Source organism: Sorghum bicolor, chromosome 7, assembly GCF_000003195.3.
Source record: "Sorghum bicolor cultivar BTx623 chromosome 7, Sorghum_bicolor_NCBIv3, whole genome shotgun sequence".
NCBI classification, from domain to species: domain Eukaryota; kingdom Viridiplantae; phylum Streptophyta; class Magnoliopsida; order Poales; family Poaceae; genus Sorghum; species Sorghum bicolor.
In genome coordinates, this window is record NC_012876.2 from 26,907,298 (window position 1) to 26,916,363 (window position 9,066).

Here is a 9,066-nt window from a genome sequence, read left to right on the forward strand (position 1 = left end):
TAATAAAGAGACAAAATTTTGGACTCTTTTTTTCATCCATCTATTTGTTTGCTGCGTCTCTCCCTAACTACCAGGCATAGAGTTTCTTCTATCAAACTTAAATATATAACCTGTGTTTAAACGAGATAGAATAACTCTTGTATAGTGTAATACGGAGTCCGATTACAAAACATATGAGGTTGTGTATGTGACCCGGACTCATAAGTCATGCTGATGTATGTTAAAAGATTTTGTGTCTAGCGATTATATGGAGTCCGATTCTAATATATTTGGTCGGTGGAAGTCAGAATCGTCATCCGCTAATAACAGCAATTTGGATTTTGGACAGAGTCCATCCCCTACGTCAATAGAACTAGGACTTGAGTTCTATTAAAGAAGTTTTTTTTAATAGTTAGTATGATAATACTTGGAAACGAGTCCTAACAGGATTTCAAATACTCATTGACACCGATCAAATTAAGCTGCGTTCATCTTATGTATAAAATAACGGCAACATATAATTTTACAAAGGAAACAATATATACTGTGACTAGGCGCTCGAGATCTCGCTTGTTACAAGCGCAAAAACCATAGCTCCAAGAGTAAATAAAAAATAAATCAGTGAATCATTCTTGCTGATTCAGCCGAGGTGATATATGTTCATGATAAAAAAAATCTTTCAATTAACAGGCGCAGACAAAACAAAGTAGGCTCGAGAAAAAAAAATCGGCCAATGGCAATCGCCTTCCATCGGGGCTCATCGGACAAAAATGAGCTCATAGCCAATCGGACACGTATATATCAATAGAAAACAAACACTAAACATAGATTAAAAAAGGGATATAATAAATTCGGATGCATTCCAAAACCAGACTAAATTATGAACACAAATCAAAAGTGCTTTTTTTTGGAAGGATATAGAAACGGATGCAAACCAAAACTAGACTTAGGAACAAACTTGAAATCGGAAAGAAATGCAAAATAAACCCGGACGTGTACACCATGCAAGAAAATCCCTCCAATCCCGAATAACTGGAGTTCTATTTCTAATTCAAATATATTCACTATCCCATATATAACCTAATTAGAAATTCTAATTCAAATAGAAAAAATAAGAGTAGACTAGGTTCGTGCCCGTGCGTTGCTACGGGACAACTAAACTTTTATACTAAAATATATGTATCACACGATAAAATAACAATACTGTAAAATTAAATACCAACGTTAAAGTGATATCTAATCCGCAATGCAAACTTCGTGAAATTAACACAGTCACGGAGAGCACGACATCTCATGTCAGAATTCTTGGCTAAATTGAAGGCCCTGGAATCAAATCCCGTCTTGGCTTTTACACACAAAATTTCAAATTTAATAGCATCATATTCCTAAATTATAGCACCAGCAATATTACATATGCAAGAATAATGAAGAAAGCATTTCTTTCTCACTTTTACAATCTGTATATAACACATTTTACAATACCCATACATTGTGTAATACTGTACCATTTTTACAAACATACATAAATAATCAATGAAAGATGTCATGGATCTCTCGGATGAAGCCATAGCAGAGTGGGCAGTTGCCACAACTGACCAAGAGCCCGCAGGAGCAGAGGTGGCAAAAGGTGTGGCCGCGGGGGATGAAGGCTGCGCCCCTACGGCGAACCATGTACACGCAACAAACATGCACATCTCCTCCTCCCTTCCCTTGCTGACGTCCTCCTCGTCGCCCTTGCCTTTCTTATGTGTACCACCGCCGATGAAAGTCATAAAGACCACCACCAAACTAAATCAAGAAATGAAACTAAACAATATATAAATATTTTACATATATGTTACACCCATAAGTTCGTGACCATATGCATGGCAAACCGCATCTAGGTGGCTCACTCCAATACAACTCTGAATGTTATTACTGTACCTGAAGAAAAAACTTGGGAATAGTAGGAAATACTTAAAAAGAGAAGTCAGATTGACGGAACGTATTTAGATTCATACTTGCAATGTTGAAATAAAAAAAAGGTGAGCTTGAACTCTCCCCTGGTAGACAGGAGTGCAGGTGAGGAGACGACATTACTTGAAGAGTAAAATACACTGGCGGCCCTTTAACTTGTCAGCTTATGCCAGTTTGGTCCATGAACTTACAAACCCGAAAAAGTGACCCCTGAACTTGTCCGCCTGTGTCACTTTGGTCCATGAACTTGCAAACGCAAAACAGTGGCCCCTGAACTTGTCGGCCTGTGCCACTTTGGTCCATGCGTGTAAAGGCTCTTTCAACGCGTCAACAAATATTTGTTTATTTCATAACTAATTATTAGTGAAATGCTAAATTCATAAAATGTTTTGTGTAGCCTTTTCATGATGTACTCTGACTAGGAAAAATATGAAACCTAGAAAACGAATAATTTTTGCTTGTTTTAAAATTATCTCTTTTAACTAATAAATGCAACGAATTGATATATTATTTGATATATTTGATGCTACGAATAAAAATATATCAATTTCGTAAATTAAAAAAGAAATGCTGACATCATCGTTGATGTCAACACCATAAACGGTGCCATGCATGGCCTACCAGAGGCGGCCACGTGACAGAACAGTTGCAGCTGGTGTTATTTTTATATTTGCATGTTCATGGACCAAGGTGGCACAGATCGATAAGTTCAGAGGGCACTTTTTCGCGTTTGCAAGTTCATGGACCAAAGTGGTACAGGCGGACAAGTTCAGGGGTCACTTTTTCGGGTTTGCAAGTTCATGGACCAAAGTGGCACAGGCTGACAAATTAAAGGGCCGCCAGTGTATTTTTACTCTTACTTGAAATAAAAATTGTAGAGCACCTATAAGACTAATATGCCACAAGTCTGAATAAAACTAATACTAAACTGGACTACTATCTGATAAATTAATAACAAGGCTGCAAGACAGGTACAGATGGTCTTCAAACATGGTTAACCTAATCACCATTTGTTGATGTCCATCTACAGTTAAGTACTTGGATCTGCATCTTTCACCAGACGTCCACAATAAAGCTAGGTCAGAAGAATTAATAATAATATATAATAAGCAAATGACATACAACAAAAATAAAAAGAAGGATCACAAATGATGTACTCCATCCGTCCACGAAATAGTCAATTTCTAGAGTTGTCCTAAGTCAAACTTTTTAAACATTGACCAAATTTCTAGAAAAAAAATGCTAAGATTTATGGTATCAAATTAGTATCATTAGATTCATCATAGAATATATTTTCATATGATGCACATTTTATGTCATAGATGTTGTTACTCTTTTCTACAAAGTTAGTTAAACTTTAAAAAGTTTAACTGGCATGGATTCTAGAAATTGATTCTTTCGTGGACGGAGGGAGTATAATTTTTTGTTAAGCAACTAAAACATGTGCAAGGCTTTTAAACATCTAGTATCTTTTGAATCCTAGTCTAATACACTAAGGAATCCACCTTCTCTTAAAACGAAAATGAGACTTACAGTGACCAGGGATATAAGAAGTGGCCAGTAAAATAGTAACGATCCAGTACCTTCAAACGCACAATCCAATCAGATAAAAATCACAATTATATTGCAAAGCACTAAGGACACTATCTTAGTCAATCCACATGCAAGCCAACACTTGCAGCAGCCTTGAAAACTGAAAGTGACGAAAACTCAATGACCTCAACGTTGGACGGTTGTTCTAAAGTAATGAAAATTGCAGTACCAGAATGACATTCATAGAGAAAATACATTAATGACCGAACACAGAGGGACTTTGTCAACTTCTTTCACTCAGATGGACATTTGCTCTTCTGAATCCTTGTTGACTATTCCCTTAGAACCAATGCCAGACTCAATCAATAGCAAGAAAGTAGGGATAACCCCTCCTGATCTTATCATAAAAAAATCAATGAACCTAGAAAGAGAATGGGGTGCAGGAAAGATTGCATACCGAAACAGATATCTTCTCTAAAAGCTGCACGAAGCATCAGTGGATCAAGCTGTGGATGCACATCATCTTGGGCAGCTATATATTGTCTTTTTGCTGTCAGCGAAGATGTCAATGTTATTGACTATCCATAGATTTTTGGTGATGAAAATACTGGAGCAACAAGCCATTAATTTAGCAAATACAATCACATGAAAGACTACACGTTGTAAATCTGCTAGTGCCTCATTTCGTAATGAAATATAGGCAATGGCTCCGTGTTCGAAAAGGCTGGTTTGACAAAACAATAATGCTTGCCTCCAAATCAAGAGCATAGGTCTGTCAAACTGAACTCAGTAAACAATTGAAATTGACTAATGGCAGTGAAATTTGAAAACACAAATGTCTCATGAATAAAAACAGAAGGTCCGTCAATTGTTCCTACAAGTTTAGGGAACTGTAGGATACACTGAATTTATTAGCATCTAAACAGTCTTCATTTTGACTTGGTTACAAAGAATAGAGGCTCTTGAACAGGTAATATTCATAGTTTACTAATTGTGCAAATAAATTGACCAGTATAAAAAACTTGTCAAAATTAGGGTGCAGATCTATTTACCAGATCACCAGAGTAACTTGAGTTCTTAGTTTCAGGTTGATGCAGTCAGACAAGCAAGTAACTCTGCATGAGATAGGAGATTGATACTCAGTGTGTAATAATTGGTACTGAACACTCTTAAGAAGAGAATATAGTTGCAGGTTGAAGTAAATTTAGATCTCTTGATTCTTTGAGAAATATAGACAGTCATTGAAGTAAAGATATTTCTTTTTCATTTGAGAAATACAGAATCATCTGCAGGCTGACTGAACTGTTGACAGGACAAATAAACCACCCATGAGATTAAACATGTACAGGAGAAGCTAACTGTGTGGGGAAGCTAAATTGCTAAACTAGAAAAATTCAAACATGAAGATGCCTTATCCTGCAACTTTGAGAGCACTACAGAACCAAGGGATAAAATATAGAATTCTTTCAGCTCAGCAAGAGTAAACTTAAGAAATCGCAAATGAGAAAAATAAAACATCCCCTCATCAATAGAAAATACCCCTCCTTTGTTGTAGTAATGCTTCTGCTTATTATAAGGAATAGGATAGAGTAAATACAATACACCTTGTTATGCCCTTGTTCATCACAGGTTACTCTGCACTACTCATTATAACAATATTTTATCAATATTCTGGTAAATTTTTTATCAATGTCTCAACTACCATATGCAAAATATTGCCTTGTCTATAAAACCTATGTAGAGAAACAATCCATAACCAAAACCTTATCTACCGAAATTGTTTCTTAGTTTTCAAACATCACAGCATGCAAGCATTCAATGTATAAACAAGAGTGCTTAGAATAACTACTGGGCATCTACCATCTACCAAACCAAGTATTTAAGAGGAGGCATAGGAAGGTGTTTTTTGGTTGAACAAAATGCAAGCGGTATCAACCTGCAAGAATCGAAGGACAAGATGTCTAGGACCCTTGCACTGCCTCCCGTACAACTGCTCCAAGACCTTGACAACAACATACATTGACCTTATGGTACCAATCCTCTTGCTGCTGCACCACCACTGCTTCTATCCTGGACGAACAGGTCGCTGATCAGCTACAAATACTTAAGAAATTAAGTGTTCTGTTATTATCAAAATAAATCATATCAATAATCTCACATGCAAATAAAAACAAGAGTGCATAAGTAATTATATGGTAGCATCATCTGATCAGCTATGTTCAGACAAATGCAAACCTGAACCTATGAACTCTTTACATCACAGTTGATTGGCTGAACCTGTAAATTGCCTAGGACTCTTTACTATGATCAAAATTGCTCATAAATCTGTACGAACATGTAACCCGAATCTGAAGTATCCCCCTATTTTTGTGATTCGGAGTCATGGTTTCCAGCATTTTTTCCCCAAGCAAAAGAAAGATCCAAAAGAAGGAGGTACAATGCACTGATACAAACACAAATCTCTGACCATGGGTGCATACCAATTGCAGCACTGTGGCGCCACTGGAGCATGCACCGTGGAGATCATGAAGAGATCTGCAATTATGACCACGAAAACTAAATAAAAAAGTTGAAAGCAAACTATAGGTAGCAAAAACTCATACGAAATCAATTGCTTTCATGCCAAAATCTTGAATAAATATAATTCTCTCATCGGCTCATCACGCAGCGATGGAGTCGAATTGGACGAGTAGAGTCACAGGAACCATTACCTCATTGGCTCATCACGCGGCGATGGCGTCTTCACAGCTAGCTCCCACATAGTGGTGCTCACTTCGGCCTCCCGCCAGGACATCCACGGCGACGACGCCCTGCTAAATCCTCTAAATCCTTCAACATCTAAGCCCCCACCACAATTGATCTCCCGGATCAGATTCGGACACGGAAGCCAACATCAAGGGCTGAGAACCAAGTGACCGTGCACGAACGTACCTCAGAGGTCGGCCTTGATGTCGGTGAGCAAGTGGGCGGTGACGGCGTGAATGTTGGTGAGCACGGAACCCTAGCCACATGGTCGTGCCATGGCCGGCCCGCATGCGCCGCAAGACTCACCGGGATCATAGAGCACGTGCAGCAGCCGAGGGCGGTCGTGGCTCGTGACGGCGACGGTGATGACACAGGTGCGATGTCCAGCGAGGCTGATGGATGAGGGCAAGGGCAAGGGTGATGATCGAGGCCGCGTGAGACACGAGGGCGAGGGTGGTGCTGGCAGCACCTATGGTGGGTGGCGCGCGACATCGAGTGCGATGGATCTGCGACGGCGGTGCGAGGACGCAGGCTGGTGGTGGTGGCACGACCTGATGGGGGAGATCGCACCACAGGAAGGAAGGAGCGAGCGTCGGGTGCGTGATTGGCGGCGCGTTGCCTAATTTTTTTCGCATGATGGAACAGAGCGCACGTCGCGAACTCGAGATCGCAGGAGAGGCAGACGGACAAACCAAGACAATTGTTGCAAAAAAAATGTCCACACTTTCTTCTTTTTAGTTGTATATAATATATAGGAAATTTCTTTTTTAATTATTTTTGTTTTCCATTCGCTTTTTTGTGTTTATGTTTGTGTTTTGACAATGTTTTCTGGGTCGGTTTCTTTCCATTTTTTTGTGTTCGTCCATTATTTTTTTTGTGTTTTTTGCTATTTTTCTCATGTTTCCATCCCTTATGAGTTTTATGTCCATGGTCTTTTTTAAAAAAATTTCACCCATTGAAATACTTTATGTTTGAGCTCATGAGAATACATAGGGAAAAAATATGAGAGCTTAACATGGTGTTAAGTAGATCGATAGTAGAGCAGTCAACAAACCCTCAAGAGATCCTATAAAAAACAAACCCTCACGAGATCTAGCTACTTCTTATTAGGCTAATCTCTACCAATCATTAAGTTGTTGCTAGCATTGATACCACATTCATATCTTCTCTACGTGATGTGAACCCGTTAGGGTTTTTGCCCGATCTTTCAATGAGAGACGTGGGATAACTCGATTGATGAATAGAGATAGCGTTCATGGTCCGACTAGATCCTTTCATGACCGAGACTTAGCAACTGATACACCACCCCCTATGGCTATCACGATTTGTGGAGCGTGACACCCTGCTACTAGGGCACTCGTCCTGCAACCAATCGAAGAACCAAAAAGAACAAGTAGAACAAGTATTGAATTACTAGATGTAAATGAAGGTTTCAAACTGAATTTCCAATGAGACAGGATTCCAAAGACAAGAAGACGGGCGGCTGATCCAGCATGCACTTACACGCAAATAGCGAAACCTAATCTTGATCTAAACAAACCCAAGTGTTCTTGGCGGCGGCTAAGGGGAATATGATGTGGGGAGGTGAACCACAAGTGTGTTTGAGTCATCCTCTAACCTTAGGACACGTCCGTAATGGAAGATGGTAAACAACCTATTGGACTAAATTAAGGTGATGCAGCACCCTAGATAGAAAGCACCCTGGACAGAAAAACCTCTGGATGATATTTGGATCATTTTTGCTGCTTCCGAGAAGATATGGACATGAGACTAAATCTATATGAAAGTAGACTTGATAAGGTTTTCATCAAGTCTTGAAACGTCCAAATCTGACTCTGTATACAACCGTAGCGACTGTCACAAATTGGAGTTATGTTGTAGTCAGAATCCAGCCTACGTGAGTCGTTTTCTCATTCGGTCTTCACCTTGGTTTCTAATCAAAACAAGAGTGCACACGTCTCCAAGGTCTAAACAAGATGAAAAGGAGCTCGAGAGGGAACTTACTTGATGTTTAAGTTTACAAGTATGAGCACAAGTAAGAGGACCAGCAATAGGTATCGATGTCGATGTGGATGCATTGTTGGTATTGATCTCCTCATCACTATGCACATGATCACTAAGGACACCATCAACGTTGCATGTAGACTCAACCACCCACGCCATTGTAGGAGCCATGTGCACACAACATTGTGTTGTACACCTTATCGATGTACAACGCCAACCCAAGTTTGCACGGCGGTCGCCGCGCGACCAACACATGTTGTCTAGCGATGACCGGTGACACTACACGCGCGTGCTGCCATAGCCACTGTACCCACCCACAACTCTATCATGCTACCTGTTGCAATGCACGGGTATTTTTGCTAGTAATTAATTAAGAGATGAAATTTCAGGATCTTTTTTTTGTTTATCCATTCTTTTTTGTCTATCTTTCTCTCTAACTACGGAAAATTTAAGAGTTTCTTTTGTCCAGACTTATATATATATAAGTGCTATTCTACACTCTAGGTGTAGAATACTATTCTACACCAAACTGTTATACTGAGCAAAATTCAGTATCGTTCAGTATTCGTGTTTCAGTATTGTTTAGTATTTCGTGGTCCTAGGTGTTGGACAAGATGATACTGAACACTCTCCAGTACTACTCAGTATTTTTTCTACTCAGTTTTGACTTGTGGTGTAGAATAATATTCTACAGCTAGGGTGTAGAATAGCGCTACCGTATATATATATATATATATATATATATATATATATATATATATATATATATATATATATATATCCTGTGCTCATACAGATCAAAATATCTCATGTCTAGACCAATATGGAATAGAAAATACTAATCTAAAT

General features: G+C 39.0%; 1 long non-coding RNA gene across 3 annotated transcripts; it reads right to left on the bottom strand.

The window, feature by feature from the left end:
* LOC110437334 lies at nt 3,259-6,813 on the bottom strand. 3 transcript variants are annotated; one of them, XR_002455423.1, is made up of 7 exons: nt 6,400-6,813; nt 6,180-6,306; nt 5,949-6,003; nt 5,405-5,538; nt 4,521-4,583; nt 3,926-4,018; nt 3,259-3,518 (listed from the first exon to the last, which is right to left on the bottom strand). It is a non-coding gene; the product is annotated as an uncharacterized LOC110437334 (long non-coding RNA). The 3 variants fall into 3 exon arrangements; XR_002455422.1 differs by lacking the exon at nt 3,259-3,518 and adding an exon at nt 3,538-3,807; XR_002455421.1 differs by lacking the exon at nt 3,259-3,518 and having other exon boundaries at nt 3,538-4,018.